This window comes from Micromesistius poutassou (genome assembly GCF_964030765.1).
Source record: "Micromesistius poutassou genome assembly, chromosome: 17".
NCBI lineage: Eukaryota > Metazoa > Chordata > Actinopteri > Gadiformes > Gadidae > Micromesistius > Micromesistius poutassou.
This window is the reverse complement of record NC_140287.1, coordinates 13,380,335-13,397,823: the sequence shown is the minus strand read 5'-3', so window position 1 is coordinate 13,397,823 and position 17,489 is coordinate 13,380,335. Positions and strand designations below refer to the sequence as shown.

Sequence of the window (17,489 nt, the reverse complement as noted above, 5' to 3'; positions counted from 1 at the left end):
AGTCCAAGAGAGAGAATGATAGAGAGAGAGAGAGGGAGGAAGAGAAGGAAGACGTTGTGGTTGTGCTGTCATTTTAAATGCAAATTCTGTCTTCATTTTGCTATCCTTTGGTTTGAGAGGCTCTTTGTTGCTGTACATGGTAGACAGAGAAGATACAGTGTTTGGGATTGAGAATAGAAATGACGTGGTTGAGCCTTTTCTCTCACAGAACAGATGTTAAGTCCAACCATTCTCGTCTTTTTCTCCTTTCCCGACGGCATGATTCTCAAACTACCGTGGCTCTCTCACGCCTACCTCTCCCTCGTCTGTCCTGTGCTGCGTCGGCCTATCTGCGGGATAGCATAACATTGCACACCGACCGAAACCATTTAACACCTTTGTCCGGGTGTGAGGGAACAGCTGTTTGCGACCAGGATGGTAGGATGGAGTGTTGACCCAGGCCCTTTTTCTTCAGCAGGGGGGCGGGTGGGGGGGAGAGGGGTGGTATGGAAGCGCGGGGGGGGGGGGGGGGGGGGGGGTGGGTGGGGGGGTGGGGGGGGGTGACCCCTTACTGCCCAACCCTCTATCAATCACGTCGGCACTGACTTCCCCTCCTCTCAAGCTCCGGCACAACCTGTACGAGCAAGTCAAAGTGGGAATGAAAACAAAAAAAAGTCCTCGTAGTAGCCTCTTGAAAATTTACGGCATCCTCCTGACACACCACCGGCGGTCCTTTTTTTCGGCGCGCTCGCCTGGTCCTGGGACGCCGAGACACATGTCTACACGCGGGCGCACATGTCTTTACAACACACACCACGCCAGGTATCGCTGCTGCTGGCGGAGAGAGAGAGAGAGAGAGAGAGCGAGAGAGAGAGAGAGAGAGAGAGAGAGAGGAGAGAGAGAGCCGGGGCAACTGTTGGCCACTTGACAGTACCCTGCGAGGAATGCGCTGACATGCACATACGCACATGCACGCGGGGCGCATCGGCGTTCCTGAGCGTTCACAACCGCCGCGAGTACGCAGAGGCCGTGTTCATATCTATACACGAAGAATACTGGGGGGGGGGTGTGGGGAAACAGCGTCATTCTTTTGATGTACGACTGATATGGGCCGTGAGACCTCATGGGCCGCTAGGTGAAGCCGGTTGGCTAAATTAAACAGCACTCTTGTCCCCAGCCACCACCCCCTCAACCCTCGACCCCCTCCGCCCTGTAGCTTTTGCTCGCCCAGAGTAATGTACACATTCAGTGCTGTATCCAGAGGGATGACCTCTCTGTGACCCTATAACCTTGCCTTTAATTATTTGTTTGAAGACAGCATGGAGTTCCCATGCGAAGAGGTTGTGTGTGTGTGTGTGTGCGTGTGTGTGCGTGTGTGCGCGTGTGTGCATGTGTGTGTGTCTAGGCGCGCAACCACCCTTGTGTGTGCTTGCTTGCGTGCGTGCGTGCGTGTAGTATGTGCATGTGCAGCGCTGTGCTCTAATGCCGAGCAGAGGCAAGCCGCAGCGAGCCAGCCCCACAGATGTAGATAATGAAACATGGGCTTTTTTAAGGCTGCTCAGTCCCTCATGAGCCTCCTGGTCTTCTGGTTAGCCCACGGACACAGTGACAACAGCTGTGGTCACGTCCATGCTGTGAGCATGTGTGGGTTTCCACCTGTGTTTCTGCAGCAGAGTGGTTGGGAATTTCAGGTCCCGATGTCAGTTGTTCCAAACCCTCTCTCTCTCTCTCTCTCTCTCTCTCTCTCTCTCTCTCTCTCCCTCTCTCTCGCTCTCTTCCTCTCTCCCTCCCTTGCAGGGCCTCATAAGGGGCCTTGACATCCATCCATCCAAGCGTCCATCCATGTCCATCCAGCTCATCATCATTCCATCCATCCAGCGTTCCGCCCCCCTGCTTGTCTGGCCTTCATCTCTGGAGAATGGGGGGGCTGTGTGGTTCTAAGCACACACCATTAGCAGCTCATGGGGAGGAGGGAAAACAGTGTTATCAAGGCCAGCTCCGATAATCTCAATTGGCTTGACTCAGACTGATAAAGATGCTAGGAGTTCTACACCAAACTTGTTTGTGTGTGTGCTTTTGTGTGAGTGTGTGTGTGTGTGTGTCTGTGGCCCATACAAAGTGCAAAAGGAAAAAAAATCAGCACCGTTTGCGAGGATAATATTTAAACATCCATATATTTAACTTAAGCTATACAGAGAGATGTTTTTTTTTCACTCAATGGCCATCTGAGGCACAACATGACTCCAGACTTGATATCCAAACATTATCATATGTACGTTATGCCAGCGATGTCATGTTTAAATTTGACAAAAGAAACAATGAAAGACCCCGGATTGTTTTCCAAACAGTGTGTTTAGACACGGGTTATATATGGCACGACTTTCGATGCTTGTGGGATTTCCGCTCCTTGAAGACCGAAAGGGGCAACTTAGCACCTGGAAAAACATTAATATGTGTTTATGGTTTACGGCTCGGAATAGGAACGCGTTCACATGGTGATTATTTGGAGTTCATTGGTGAGGAAGGAATAATAGGAGTGTATTTCTATGCATTTTCTATATTTAGAATGTGTTTTGTCAGGGCTTGCGTTCTGGCTTGCTAAGAGGCCATGATGGCAGGAATGTCTTATTATGCATTAACTTGCTAAGCTGGTTTTCGGTACGCCTGAAGTTTGTCTTGTTCCTCCGAAGCTCCACAGGCGTTTTGGTAAATGTAGATAACAGAGCATACCTCCACTGTTTGAAATGAACAGTTGATGCAATCTCAGTCAGTTCTATACATTGCAGAAAAAACACTCTTAACTTCTGCATGCTGTGGTTGAAGGGCAGTTTATACTGGATGTATATATCTCTCTCACTTTCACTCTCATCTCCTCACCTCCACGTATAATCCCCTCCGTCTCTCTCTCTCTTTCTCTCTCTCTCTCGCTCTCGCTCATTCCCTCTCACATGGATGTGTTTCATCTTTCTTCTGTGTGTGGGGGGGATTGGGGGTGGGTGGGGTGGTGGAGTGCGTACCTGCACTCTGGATGCCCTCTGGCAAACGAGCTGTGCTCCTCTCTCTCTCTCTCTCCTCTCTCTCTCTTTCTCTCTCTCATGTATCCCAGCCGTGCGTTTTGTACATTTAACCATGTCACTTTGAGCGGGGCGGCAGATTACAGGCGTTTAAGTCCATTGGAGAAGGTAAGGGCAGGTATCCGAGCTTCATGGGGGATTAGGCGTCTAATTGGTTCCAGCCCTCGTTGCCATCTAATGACCAGTGGTCCCCTCTCTCTCTCTCTCTCTCTCTCTCTCTCTCGCTCTCTTTTCCACTCTCTGTCTCTCTGTCTCTGTCTCTCTCTCTCTCTCTCTTTTCTGAGTATTGAGTAAGTATTGAACCATCAGCAGTCTCTCCACACTGGGTATCTGCACCATGAGTTGAAACATCTCTCTCTTTCTCTCTATCATTCTCTCTCTCTCTCTCTCTCTCTCTCTCTCTCTCTCTTGCGCTCCCTCTCTCTCGCTCCCTCTCTCTAATATCAACCATATGTACCTATCCTTGCTCTGCCTTTTTAGTATGTGAGAAGGAGGGGGAGGTGGGGGGGGGGGGGGGGGGAGAACAGCGATTTCACAAAATGGACGGAGAGATACGTTAAAAAAAAGAAAATAGACAAAGACGAGTGGACAGATATAAAGAGGAAGAATAATTACACGGGGCCAACGACCAAGAAAGAGAAAGAGAGTGAGCGAGCTTGGCCGGTGTAGCCAGCTTGTCTTGGACACGGCCCTCCCCCCTCCCCCCCCCCAGCCCATGCACCCCATTCCAAGTTAGAAAGCACTTGCCCAGGGCTGGTAGTCGCCTCCAGATGACCCCCCTGGCTGTACATTGGTTTGGGGGCGGCGGGAGTGAGGGTCGGCCTGGGGGTGGGGGGCGGAGTCTTTGTGGAGCTCCACTTATTCGTGGCTGCGCTGGTGATAAAACTTCAGACAGGCTAATTGATGGGCTCGCTGACATAACAATACCTTGTGAAAGAAGTGAGTTGCCTGGACCTCATTTCTGGACAGCTGGAAGGGATACAGAAAGGGCCCTACAATGGAGCGGGAGGTGGGGTCTCCCTTGGAAGAGTGGGGGGGGGGGGGGGCTGTTGGTGGGGTGTGTGGGGGGGGGTCCGATGGGGGTGTGGGGCATTGAAGGGGAACCATTTGCATCTATCTCATGTGCCCTTGACAACTTTTACAATTCATTGACATTTGACAGTGACTGGATGCTGTTTGTGATCATGTTTTTGCACGAAAGAAAGAATAAGAGGAAGATTGGGAGAGATAATGAGAGGAAGAATGAAAGAAAGTGAAATAAAGAGAGAGAGAGAGAGAGAGATGTGCCACACTGAGGGCTCTTCCTCTGTGCCCGCTCTGCACTTAATACTTGAGGAATGTGTCCCCGGTGCCATGGCAACCAAACGTAATCAAAAGCTTTATTAAACAAGGGGGAATATATCATAAGGAACGTTAAAAGTATCCCTTGCTGGGTTGCCAAGTCCGGCACACAATCCCCCTTTTGTTGCGTCTGTTTTGTTGCGTGGCGCTCTCTCAAGGACTCACGTTGCCATTAAGTCATGCAAAACTGTTTGTCTTTGTTGGGGCTTGTGATGAATTCTTGTGTGAATGTAGCCCAGTTGATTTAACGTCTCTTTTTCTCTTCCCCCTCCCTTTTCTCTGCTCTCTTTTCTCTACCAGGTTCATTAATGCAGGAGAAGAATAGTACAGCCCATGATTGACCAGTCAAATCGAGCAGGTAAGAAACATTTCTAAAAAAATAAGAAAAGAAACCGTGAACAAGCCCTATGCTCAGAAATGCATTGCAATTTTCCCAGTGCTGTTTTTCCACATGCATACTTGCCACGCCTGAAGCCCAGACCTATTGAGTGCCAACCACCACACCTTCTCCTGCCTGGTGCCCTCCTTCTGTTCTGCCCCTCCTTTCCCCCCAAATGTGCTCAATGGGAATGCGTTCTCGACGGTGTTTGCGAGCCGCTTGCTGATTGACTCTAATTGGAGATTTCCCCAATCTAAGTGGTGGGAGAGCTACATTAGCGCTCTCTCTGAGAATTACTAATTGGGCACGAGAGGAGCACCAGAAAACGCTCGCAGCATCTTATGAATTAGCTCCTATTTTTGGATCCTGTGTTTGTCAGGGGGGGGGGGGGTGGGGGAGGAGGGAGAACCCACCCATCTTACTCACTTCTGGCTGCCCACCTCACTCAGACTTTTTTAATTCCCCCAAAGCATCACCGCTCTGAATATTAATGTTTCAGGAGACGTTCAGCAAGACTTGAAAATATCAAGAGCTTTGGTTTATTTGGCTGACGTCTGCCCATATCCGTCAATATTTCAGTTTAACAGTATCAATTAATTTATTTCCAGTCGTGAAAGCATCCCCTCAGGGGCAAAGCTGGGGAGGATTTATGGGATGCATTGATCCTCGACATCCTGAATTGACGCTTACAGCCGGGGAAAGATTTTTTTATCTGCCTGTTTTTTGAAATGGATAATAGAAAGCTTCGAATGGCAAATGGTAATGCATTGATTCTCCATATCATTGATGGTTGCGATGACAAAAAAACACCCAACAGCTCCCCAATCCCCAATAAAATATATAAAACACAAAAACTCCACTGGGAATTAAGACTCCATAAGCCGCATTGACTGTAGCATAACTACAGAGAAACCGAGTCATTTTATCGTTAAGAGGGTAGGAGGCTTATTCGTTGATTAGCAATAGCAATCTCCAGAAAGCCTTTACAAATTGGGGTGGAGATTGTGCAAATGAAGTTAAGCAATTATTTAAATGAGACACGCTTCCCCTAACGTGGGGGCGAGTCAGTTATGTTGCTTTCTCCATGCAGAATATTTGCGTAAACATGTTCCCCAAATTGTGCCAATCAGTGATATTTTCAAAGGACTGCGTGATAAACTGCTTGCCCTAATCTTCATGGTAGAGCAGATTACCCAAGATAATACTGCGTAGTGTATGGAACTGAAATACGTCAGCGTCCCACAGAATCCATATTAGCGTTCATCAGTTATGATTAATGAAAGGAAATACAAAATACAATTCAATAATTGGATTGCTATTGACTGACTGAACTGAATCACTTGAACCTTTCTGATGAACTTGCTAAATGTATGACGATGTCCTAGCCCTGTCTCCGACTGCTAAACCTCGAATGTTAGCGGCGGAAATTAACCTGCTAGTGTATGTTTCTTCTTCCTGTCAAACTGCATGCCTACTTATCTCAATTAGAGAAGAATGCATCTCCTCTGTCTTCCTAACGCAACCGTTGGTCTGCGGGTTTCGTATTTTGTTTTTTCTCTTTCTTTTTCTTTCTCTCTCTCTCTCTCTCTCTCTGTCTCTCTCGTTCTCGTTCTCTCACTGAATGACAGCAACTTCTTTTGTTTTGCTCGCATACTTTGTGTCACGTGCATGCCAGTACACACAGTGTTGCATGTGTGCACACCGCAGTGATTTCCCAACCACCGCGGTGTGCGTGTGCATGCACACACCGCACATGCACACAGTGCTGTACAGTATGTTTGGGCTGGAGCTGGGACAATTGCTGATTGTCTGGTGTGTCTTCTCTTCTCCTTCTCCACCCCCCCCCCCCCCCCCCCCCCCACCTTCCCCCCTCCCCCTCTCCCGTCGTGTCCACGTTTTGACTACAATCAGGCTTTCTTCTTGATCCTTCAGTGAGCCAGGGAGCGGCGTACAGTCCGGAGGGACAGCCAATGGGAAGCTTCGTGCTGGACGGTCAGCAGCACATGGGGATCCGACCAGCTGGTAAGATGTAGTCCGTGCCCCACTCCTCTTCCTCCTCCGACCCCGCCACCATGCCTGCTATAGTGGTCACAAGAGTAATGCAGACTTAACAGGCACATCACCACTGACCCCTCTATAAGTGGCACCACATCCTCTGGTGGAGCGCCACAGGGTTTAGGTCGTTCTGATACCACCCTTAACCCTTAAGACAGGTCTCACTGGTTTCCAGCACCCCAGTAATGCTCGTCCAATCTAGCCTTCAACACTCTCAGAACCTTTGCCTGCTTGCTTGCCATCGCTTGCCATTTCTTTCACCCAGCTAGAAACACAAAACCCGGTCACAAATCCCAATAACGATAATGCAATTTTTGTATTTTTTTTTTATATTTTCTTGAAACTAGACGTTCTTTACTCCGTCATCGCCTCCTGGTCTTTTCAACGGCTTGTTTTTCCAGCTTATCCTAAAACCATCCTCACCTTATCTTTTTGTCAGGGGGTCTTTTCTGTCTTCCCTGTGGTTCAACCTCTTGCTGACCTTTTTCCTCTGGCATTTCTCTCCTCTTTCTAGGGCCTATGAGTGGAATGGGGATGAATATGGGCATGGATGGGCAATGGCACTACATGTAACCTCCATCTTGTAAAGCAAAATGCAAAGAAACAGGGGGAAGTAAGTACTGGGCTCTTTCCTTGTTTTTTATAATACTTTGGGGCTTGTGGGAATTGTGTTTTCTTTTTTCAAGCCACAGCTACATCACTACAATCACTTCAGCAGAAATACCTCACTGTGTTCTCTGGCCATACATTGACAACAAGGCCCCACAACAAACCCAATGCTAGCATGTTAGCATGTGGTTTCCCCATTCTGTGTGGGTGGGAGGGAGGGGGGGGGGGGCGAAGGGTGTACCGGGGGAGAAAAGGAAAAGTCTTCTCCTGAGAACCTCAAGAAGCGTGCGGCGCCAAGAGACAAGAGACAAGAGCAACAGTGTCTGCGGGGACAACAACCACAAAAAAACCGAAGATAGAGCGGGAGAAACGCCCCGGCGTCAACGCATTCATCACAACAAGCGCCATCGCTCTCTCCGGGGTCGGGCGACAGCCAATGCAAATGTTGGACATTTAGGGGAAAAAATAACATCTCCAGGGGGAAAAGGAGGGGGGGGGGTGGGGGGTGGGGGGGGGGGAGGGTGGTGAAGGGGAGAAATTAAGCAGGCTCCAGTGAAGCGATAAAGAAGGGAGAAGTGAAACTGTCCTCTGAGTGACATAAATCTGTCTGGGGGCCAGGATTGATGCCCAAATTATCTTATATGCAAAGACGGGAACAGCGCAGTACATTACGCTCCCTGGGCGAGATATACGGGCCGTGGGTGACACCGCCGATCTTTCATTGGGTTGGGGGAGGGGGGGGTGGGGCGAGGGGTGGGGGTGGTGGTTTGGTTTCAGCTCTGTAAGGGAAGTGTATATGGGCATGGGTGGTGGTGGTGGTGGTGGTGGTGGTGGTGGTTGTGTGTGTTTTGAGTGGGGGGGTGGGTGGTAGCAGGGGGGAGACTAGTGTGACATAAGACACAAGAGCAGGGAGACACCGGGGACAGATTTAAGGGCTTGTGGACATTCGACATGGCTTGCGTACGAAAGACGGGGGGGGGGGGGAGGGGGGGGGGAATCTCCCTCTCTCTCTCTCTCTCTCTCTCTCTCGCTCCCCTTCAGAACACATGTGAGATACCGACCCTGCCTTACTTACACATACACGCACACTGTACTCACACACCTCGACACGCACACACACGCACGCACACACACACACACACACACACACACACGCATTCCCCTCGTGCCATTAAATAGCGGCGGTCTGATTAAGCCGGCCATTTCCCCTTCCTCCGTCCTGCTAGAGCCACGGTGCTGACATTTAAAAAAATCAAGACGTATGGCATCCCAAAGGCAGCAGGGCAGAAGAGATTTTATTTAACACCTAAACTCCTCTGCCCAATGAGCCACAATATAATAACACTTACCTTGATTAAAAGAACCCTTTATATGTAAATGGAGAGTTTCCACAGGGTCACCGCAACAATTCCACTGACAGACTGTTTCACCCATCTCTCTCCCTCTATCTATCTCTCTCTCTCTCTCTCTCTCTCACTCTCTGGCTCTCTCTCACTCTCTCTCTCAACCTCTCTCGCTCTCCCGGTCTCTCTCTATGGGTCTCTTGCCCCTACTGTCTTTGGTAATGGCAGCAGGAGAGAGAGAGAGAGGGGGGGGGGGGGTGGGGGGGAGAAGAAAAGCAGGAAGCAATGTTCCTTTAAATGGCCACACAGAGACAACATTTGCTCAGGTTGGATAATTCTTAATGTAGGGCTATATAATTTTGAGGCTATTTAATTACGTAACATACTTTATGCTTCATGACCAATTACTGACCAATTACATTAATAGCTTAATACAGAGGAATATTACCCTCTCTTGATTTGATTACGCAGCCACACAATATGGTATATTTGGTACTTAATTATAGCAAGCCATTGAGCAGGACCGCTGTGGCATAACAGGGGGGGGGGGGGGGGGGGGGGGGGGGAGGCAGAGTCAGTGAGCCCCCCATCCCAGTTATTGTCTTCAGATGGTTTTACCACTCTTGTTAATAAAGCGAGGAGAGTGTCAGATCTTCCTTAATGGAATGACCACGGCACGAAGGACTGGAGATTACAATCTCTCTCTCTCTCTCTCTCTGTCAAAAAAACATCTGTTGGGCCTCTTACCAGGAGCCGGTTTTAGGTTATATGGGGTGGAGGACACCAATCGTCCATCCCCAGCCCCCACCCCCCCAACCCCCTACCACACAAACACACAACCCGCGGGATGATTCATTCCCTTTTATGACCCGATAGTGTGGTTTAAAGAGACCTGTTATGACAAACATGTGCATTTCCAATGAACTGACAGGAGAGGGGGAAAAAGGGGGTTTCAGTATTAGAAAATTGCCCAGCTTTCAGCCAATGAGATTGGTCATTAATCTCGCCCTTTGCTGTCCCGCTCTCCTTGCGCCCTGCTCCTACTTCTACTCATTTTCTTCCACCTTCACCTCCTCCTCCTCCTACCACTTCTCCTGCACCTCTTCCTCCTCCTCCTCCTCCTCCTCATCATCATCTTCCTCACTTTCTTCCCCCTCCTCCTCCTCCTCCTCCTCCTCCTCCTCTCATCTCACCAGGGCCCTGCAGTGTAATTTCTTAATTGCAGTGTACTAAGGTGGAGGAATGCAGCGAGTGAGCATGCCTTGTGACCTTGCGTCGACCTCTTTCCTCCTCCTTCCAGCGGCTAATCCCCCAGGGGTTCACATTACAAAGCAGGCCGGCCCAGACCAGAACCCAGACCCCAGACCCAGCCCGCCTCCCCCCACCCCCCCCCCCCACTGGCTCCAGTAGGACCCCCTTGCTCTCCCCTGACACTCCCCTGCCTCCTCTCCCCAGGGTCTGGGCCTCTGGACCAGGCATGTTCCCATACTCTAGTCCCAGGCTCCAGGAACACCCACCTTTCCCCCCACTCTACATCCTACGCTTTTCTATGTTTACAACAAACACCCCCGTCCCCCCCATCCCCCCGTCCCCATACACACACCCTGGAAGGCCAAACAGTTTACTGTTTATCCAGTTGGCTCTGCTGGGAGTCTGTGCTGGCATGAGGGTGCCAGCATGCTGATGTCTTCACACACTGAGTTTCTCTTTCTGATGGAGACATCAGCATATGTATTCCCCTTTCCTCAACTTCTCCTCCCCTGGTTTTTTATTCCTGTCCTTTCTCTTCTCCTCTCCTCCCTTACAGTCTCTTTCTTCTTTTTGTTACTTACCGTCTCCCCTGCTGTCGCCTAGTGTCTCTGTGTTTCAGATGTCGCTTCCATTATTAGCTTAAATCCACCCATTGCTTACATCTTACATCTCTGTGCTTTGTATAATACTCAGTGTGGGGTGGAACCGGTTTATTCTTAGTGTTGTTATGTGTAAGTAACAGAGTCCTAAATTATTTAATAACTTCTTAAAAGGATTTTTAAAATCAAATATCTTCACACACGCTGGCATGCTCCCCTGAGAGAGAGCCTATTTGGTTTGACACTAAATTCAGCGGGGGAATTGACAGTTCCGCTCGTACGAGTATTAGTGCTTTTCCGCGTCAATACGGCTGGTTGATTTTCGCCGGCGTGTACAACACCGGGGCCTGTGTCTATATGGATGTTCTGTGGGGGGATCGCTTTTCAACTCTGGAGCTGACCACAACGCTATTGGGCATTGTAAACCACTCACCATACCCTAAAATAGCGCAGGGTAATAATGTCACTCTTTCCTTTCAGTCAAAAAAAAAAAAAAATGAAATACCCACTCCAGTGAATAAGACCATCTCGTAAAACGTTACGCTGGGTTCCGACATTGGCTGAGCCGAGTCTAAATTGAATTGAAGTGTGTTTATGGATAAAGAACATGTCTGAGAGGTGATAACCAGGTTGTTTTATTGTGTACTATGGATAACGTTCTACGTCTGACACTTTGGATCTCTCTCTCTCTCTCTCTCTCTGTCTCTCTACCAGGTCTAGCAGGCATGCCAGGGGAGTACGTACCTCAGAGTGGTCCTATGGGCATGAGCATGGCCCCGCCCAGTTACCCACCTGCCCCAACCCACCACCAGATGAGCCCCCACCCGTCCCAGCTCCGACACGGACCCCAGCTTCACCCCTACCTGCCTGGACACCCCCACCACCACCACGGCCACCACGGCCACCACCCCCACCACCACCCCCACCCAGCCATGCTGATGCACGGAGGACCTTCCTTGCACCCTGGAATGACCATGTCCACACAGAGACCCCCCCTGCTGGCCCCCACTGACCCCGGCGCCGGAGGACCAGGCCTGGATATTCACGCCCAATAGTATAAGGGAACTTTTCTATCGCCACGACAACAACGACAACCAACCACCACCCACCAACAACTACAACCAACCAACAACTACAACAGCAGCAGCTGCAACAAGAAATTAATTTAAAATTAAAATATAAGCAACACAGCGAACCCCAACAACGAAACTTTAACTATTTTAAGACTATTTTTAAGAATTAAAAGTGAACCCTTTTGACCAGAAATTAGACACTAAAGAAACAGAATACTAGATGAGCTGTGATACTTTTTTTAACAAAATTAAAAGCTTTAAAAATAAAAGTAAAAAAAATAACTTGTCGATTTTATTACTTTCATCCAAATGGAGGACCAAGCCCACAGGAACACTTTGTAAAGTCTTGGGCTTTTGGTAAAGACATCCACAGAGGTTGTTTTTTTTGTTTATATGTGCAAGAAATGGACTAATGCACACTTAAAAACACCTGCACACCCACACACACACTCACACGGCGTCATTCACATGTTCACAACAAGTACACTTTCACGTGACATGCTCCAACGCTTCGGAAAAACGAAAATCACCCTCGAAGATTAAAAAAAAAAGGAATTGACGAAAAAGACTCCAAGAGTTATAACTACTGTAGAATAAAAAAAAAGTATAGTTAACTAAGTTAAAACTTTGTGCATTTTTTTTCTTTCCTCTTCTTTGTTTATCAACACAACTTACGTTTCCTGATCTAGTTCTAGAAATTAAAGGTTAACCCCTTCCTCTTCCACACTGTGTGTGCTCCTACCCGGGGGAGAGACTGTTTCAACAGCACAGCACTATATAATGAAAACAATGAGAAAACAAAGAAGAAGAAGAACTACAAGAAGATGGAACATCTCAAAAAATGGCTCCCATATGACAGAGGGCAATCAGGTCCTGTCCCCCCCCCCCCCACCAGCCCCTGCCTCCAGCACCACCACGACTGTAAGAACAGGCCATGATGGGAAGAGCTATATACGAAATGACACCGGATCTCTCCGCAAGATTCACATTGATCATTCATCATGCCCCCCCCCCCCCCCAGCCCTTCTTCACCCAGAACGCCCCCCCCACCCCCCCCCACCCCCCACTCCCCACCCCTCTCACTTTTTTTCTGGGTTTGTGAATGAATGTCGCCCTGTAAGTTTTTTGAAGAAAGAAAAAAATCTTTGTTTGAATTGCCCAAGCACTGGATTGTGTTGGTTTTATACATTTTTATTTTATTATAATTTTTAATTTTTATTTGAATTTTTTTGTATCCTGGACTCTTTGTTTTTTTGGTTAAGAGCCAATTGAAGGAAGCTTAACAGTGGAAAAAGGCGACATCCTAACACAGTGCTTCTTCGTCGATGGATCGACATGCATACGCCATAAGGACAATACAAGGACAATGGTTGATTCCATGGCAACTGGCGAGAAGCAAACTGGCGGTTGATGCACCCAAAACACAGAAAACACCTTAAAAAAAAATACAAAAAAAAGGAGAAAAAAATAAATTATGAACTCAATGCTGTTGGGGGATGAAAAAGCTATGAGACTATTGTAACAAAAACTTCGTACAGAGTTCAGTCTATTAATTGTTTCATGTTAGATATTCTATGTGTTTACCTCAATTGAAAAAGAATGTTTTTTGCTAGTTTCAGATCTGCTGTGGCATTGATATTGTATGTCCATGAATTCCCTCCTTTTTCAGCACGTGTTCTCCTCTCTAGATGATAAGATGCCGTCTCCCTTAAGCTTTGTCAAAAATACATTAAATACTTGTATGAGGACTGTGACGTATTGTTTAAAAGGTGTTCAGTCACAAATGCTGTAATAAATATTTCATTTTTGATTTTTGTTAGATTTTTGTGTGATTAACTTGTGTTATAAACAAAGTATTATAAGCAATACCAATAGGTTGATGAAAGTGTTGTTATTATTATTTGTAGTAGTATTGGTGTAGTAGTAGTAGTAGTAGTAGTCATTTTGAAACACCTTTTAAAAACAACATTTGTTGTGTAACTTGCACAAGTCCGTTTTTCCAAATTATCCTGGAAACTATAAGTGAGTAATATATTAAATAACAATTATATATAATGGAAAATGGAAAATTAAATGTGAAAAGGGAGTGTCTTTAATGATTAGTTAGCCTTTAATTTGAATGGCAGAGTCTGAATTTGGTCCTTTCTTTTCTAACTTTTGCTAAATTAAAACTATATATATATATAGAACTCAATATGAGCTTTAAACAATAAGGCTTTGATTCAGTTTACATGAAAACAATTACATATACTATTTGTTTAGATTGGGCAGAGCTGCATTTGGCTTGGTTATTTTTTCTGCTTTGCAGCGACGACTGTCGGCGGAATTGAGCATCGTTCATGTGTTCTCGGACGTGCTATAAATGGCTATTTTCTAAGCCAGTTTTTGACTACGGCCAGCAGAGTCATCTCCTTATAAAAGAAAATACATCATCGGTGCAGTGGAAATAATATTCGTCGTTTAGTTACATTTTATTTTTATAGCCTATAGTTCCGTTTGTTAAATTATGTTTATTTAGTTTTAGCAAAAATGCAAAACGACTAACGACCAAGTCTCACCACTAATATGTTCCGTTCCGTGTATCAAGAATACGTATAATAATCATAATGCTAATCATTATTATGATTATCGTAATAATCATAATAAGAATGATAATATAAATAGGTTACTAGCTAGTTGAGATAATAATAATAATAATAATGCCCATTATTAGGCCTATTATTATTATTGGAATTATTAGAATTATCCCAATAGTATTATTTGAAGTATTGTTAATCGTTTTAGTTTTAGTAGCCTATTATTGTTATTGTGTAAAATCATGTTAGGCATAAAAGTCTTAATGATAACCTAATAGGCCTACATTAAAAAAAAATACATTAGTTAAATGGATTAACATCTTCTAAATTAATTGACATTATCATTATTTAAGCTATTCCTTTTTTTGAAAGCAGCATATTTTCTTATTTGGTTATAGCCTATTAGGCTACTTTAAGTTTACAAAAATTGCGGCCTGCTGTTGTATATTTTAGTTCGTTTCGGAATTATGAGGCAGGCATTTATTTTGACTCTTAATCAACAATGAATCTTTGTTGCTTTGAAAACTGAAACAAATATAGTTTGCAACGGACCTCGACTTGTAAATGTCCGATGTTGCTGTATAAAAAAGAATGTATGCACCATTGTAATTTGTTTCACCTGGACATATAGGCATACATCGGAATCGCCAATCAAGCTAGTGTTTATAAAAAATAACATTGTAATATTGTGCAAGACACACAAGCAGTTCTAAGGATTTTTGAGGGGTACGAGATGTATCATTGCAAAAACAATCTTATACTCCACATTTCAGGGAATCAACAAGCCAACCCCTACAACTTTTGTTTCGTTTTATTTTTGATGCAACGGATGGAAGAGCCACTCCGTTTTGTGCGGAGATTACCAGATGAAAGAAAGAAAAAAACGCCAGGATTATTGTGGATGGAGGGGATTTTAATATTAATAGTTTCTCCATTCCCCCCCCCCCTACCCCTTCCCTTTCTCCCTCTCCGAAGAGACAGAAGGTAGATTGCCTCTGCTGCTTTCTTTTGCCGATTCGGTGTGACAGGAATGATGGATGATCTAGCCGAGCTAAACAACTCCGCCCCTTCATCTCCTCCCTGTCAAAGCCAGTTCGGGTACTGCTGCAGGAATAAAATAAGGAATATTCCCCCTCTCTCTCTCTCTCTCTTTCCTGCACAATGCCGCCTGCTCTTCCAGCAGCACGCCTTGAAACGCTCAGATGGCTCGCCTGCAACAAAATGAAACGTCCGCACCAGGCCCAACACTATTCTCCTTTTACACAGTGTGTGTTTAAGAGATGGCGAACATATTAATAGGCTTACTGCTTATGGTGCTATCTGGTATCTCTGTAAAGAATCGGAGAAGAGAGCAGGAGGGGAGTGAGAGAGGAAGACCGAGAGAGAGGGCAGATAAACAGAGAGAGAGAGAGAGAGAGAGAGAGAGAGAGAGAGAGAGAGAGAGAGAGAGAGAGAGAGAGAGAGAGAGAGAGAGAGAGAGAAGGATAGATAGAGAGAGACAGAGAGAGAGAGAGAGACAGAGAGAGAGAGAGAGAATGCCCTGTGCATATTAACTGCTGGCTTTTGAAGAAGATACAAGTTTTATTTCCTGTTCCTTTTTAAAGAACAAAAAAACATGCTGATTTGGATGGTGGATCATTAAGATGGGCGTGCGGAGGCACTGCGCGTGTCCTTCGCTTTGCAGCTGGCTCTCCCCAAATGGCATGCTTTGGGGGACAGCGGGTTGCGTATGTAGGCCTCTGTGCGTGTGTGCGCGCGCGCGCGCGCGCGTGTGTGTGCGTGTGTGTGTGTGTGTGTGTGTGTGTGTGTGTGTGTGTGTGTGTGTGTGTGTGTGTGTGTGTGTGTGTGTGTGTGTGTGTGTTGTGTGTGTGTGCTGCCCTCCTTTTTTTTTTTTTTTTACATTTCAGCAATTTTCTCTTCTCTTGCCATAAGGTGTTTCTATGACTACGATATGTAGGCCTGTGTGAGTGGGTCAGAGGCGGGGGTCCCTGGGAGAAAAGGGCCGCATTTGGGTGATCATTTATCAATGTCAACCGCATAATGATTCTCCCCGCAGTCCCCTATTGATGAGGATAATTACATTAGCTCAGACTGACTGATCAATAAAGCCGAGGGAAAATGGTTTATTATAGCACCACCGAAAAGCCTTTCTGGAGGGATGGGCTGGCTGTTGTTTTATTTTATAAAACCAGGCGGGGAAGAGGGGAGGGAGGGGGTCTGTGCATACGGCCATCGAGATAATCAAGTCAGGAGAAAAGCTTCATTCCAACTTGCTTTAATATAGTCTCGTGGTTGTTGTTGGTGGGTTTTCTAACCCATTCTTCTGCCTTGTTTGAGATATAGGTTGCTGCTCGTCTGTGGCATTAGGGCAATACCTTTATATATATATATACACAATGCGTTGTTTAATAGTCTAGTTTAATATATTTTTTCTGTTCGAGGAAAAAAAAGAAAGTCAAACGGAATAATGTTGACGCGATGAAAGCACGCACACGCAAATGTATAGGCTATCTACCGTATGATACGAAATATGTTTTTTATTTCTCAATATATCCTGAGGTCAATAATTATCTTTAAACTGCTAACTCTCCATTGCATCTGACAGCATTGACCAGAAACAAATGGTGCTTGACAGCGAATGCCTTGGAAGAAGATAAATAAAAAGCCAAACAGAAACAGAAAATAAAATGACAACACCATTTTTTCTTTGTGAAATTTGCTTTGCACAATAGGGAGAGTATATATAAAAAAGAACACTCATATACAAAACTAACATGGCGAGGAGACTTTAGACTGCAAATGTGTTCGACTAATAACTCGGGCACGCTCTTCCTTCCTTCCTTGTCCGCTTTCTCGTGTGTGTGTGTGTGTGTGTGTGTGTGTGTGTGTGTGTGTGTGTGTGTGTGTGTGTGTGTGTGTGTGTGTGTGTGTGTGTGTGTTCTTTAATTGTCAACAACTTATCCCCTGCAGGAATGTTGCGAACTCTTTCGCCTAATTCTCCGTGGTGGTCTGTGCCAGCTCCTATTTAGGCCTACTACTGATGAACGTGTCTGCAGGAGACAGCTCCATTATCTATGTATCATTTATGATAGTATTTCCCGGCTACGCACGCAGACACACACACACACACACACACACACACACACACACACACACACACACACACACACACACACACACACACACACACACACACACACACACACACTA

At 46.2% G+C, this 17,489-nt stretch overlaps 1 pseudogene across 1 annotated transcript in view; it reads left to right on the top strand.

Annotated features, from left to right (window-relative positions):
• Nucleotides 1-12,202, top strand: part of LOC311362484 (homeobox protein Meis2-like) — a 30,388-nt pseudogene extending 18,186 nt beyond the window's left edge. Inside the window, exons 2-4 of the transcript XR_014684205.1 lie at nucleotides 4,695-4,752; nucleotides 6,706-6,795; nucleotides 11,345-12,202. The product of XR_014684205.1 is annotated as a homeobox protein Meis2-like (transcript). The remainder of the gene's footprint in view (nucleotides 1-4,694; nucleotides 4,753-6,705; nucleotides 6,796-11,344) is intronic.
• Nucleotides 12,203-17,489: the final 5,287 nt, after the last annotated feature.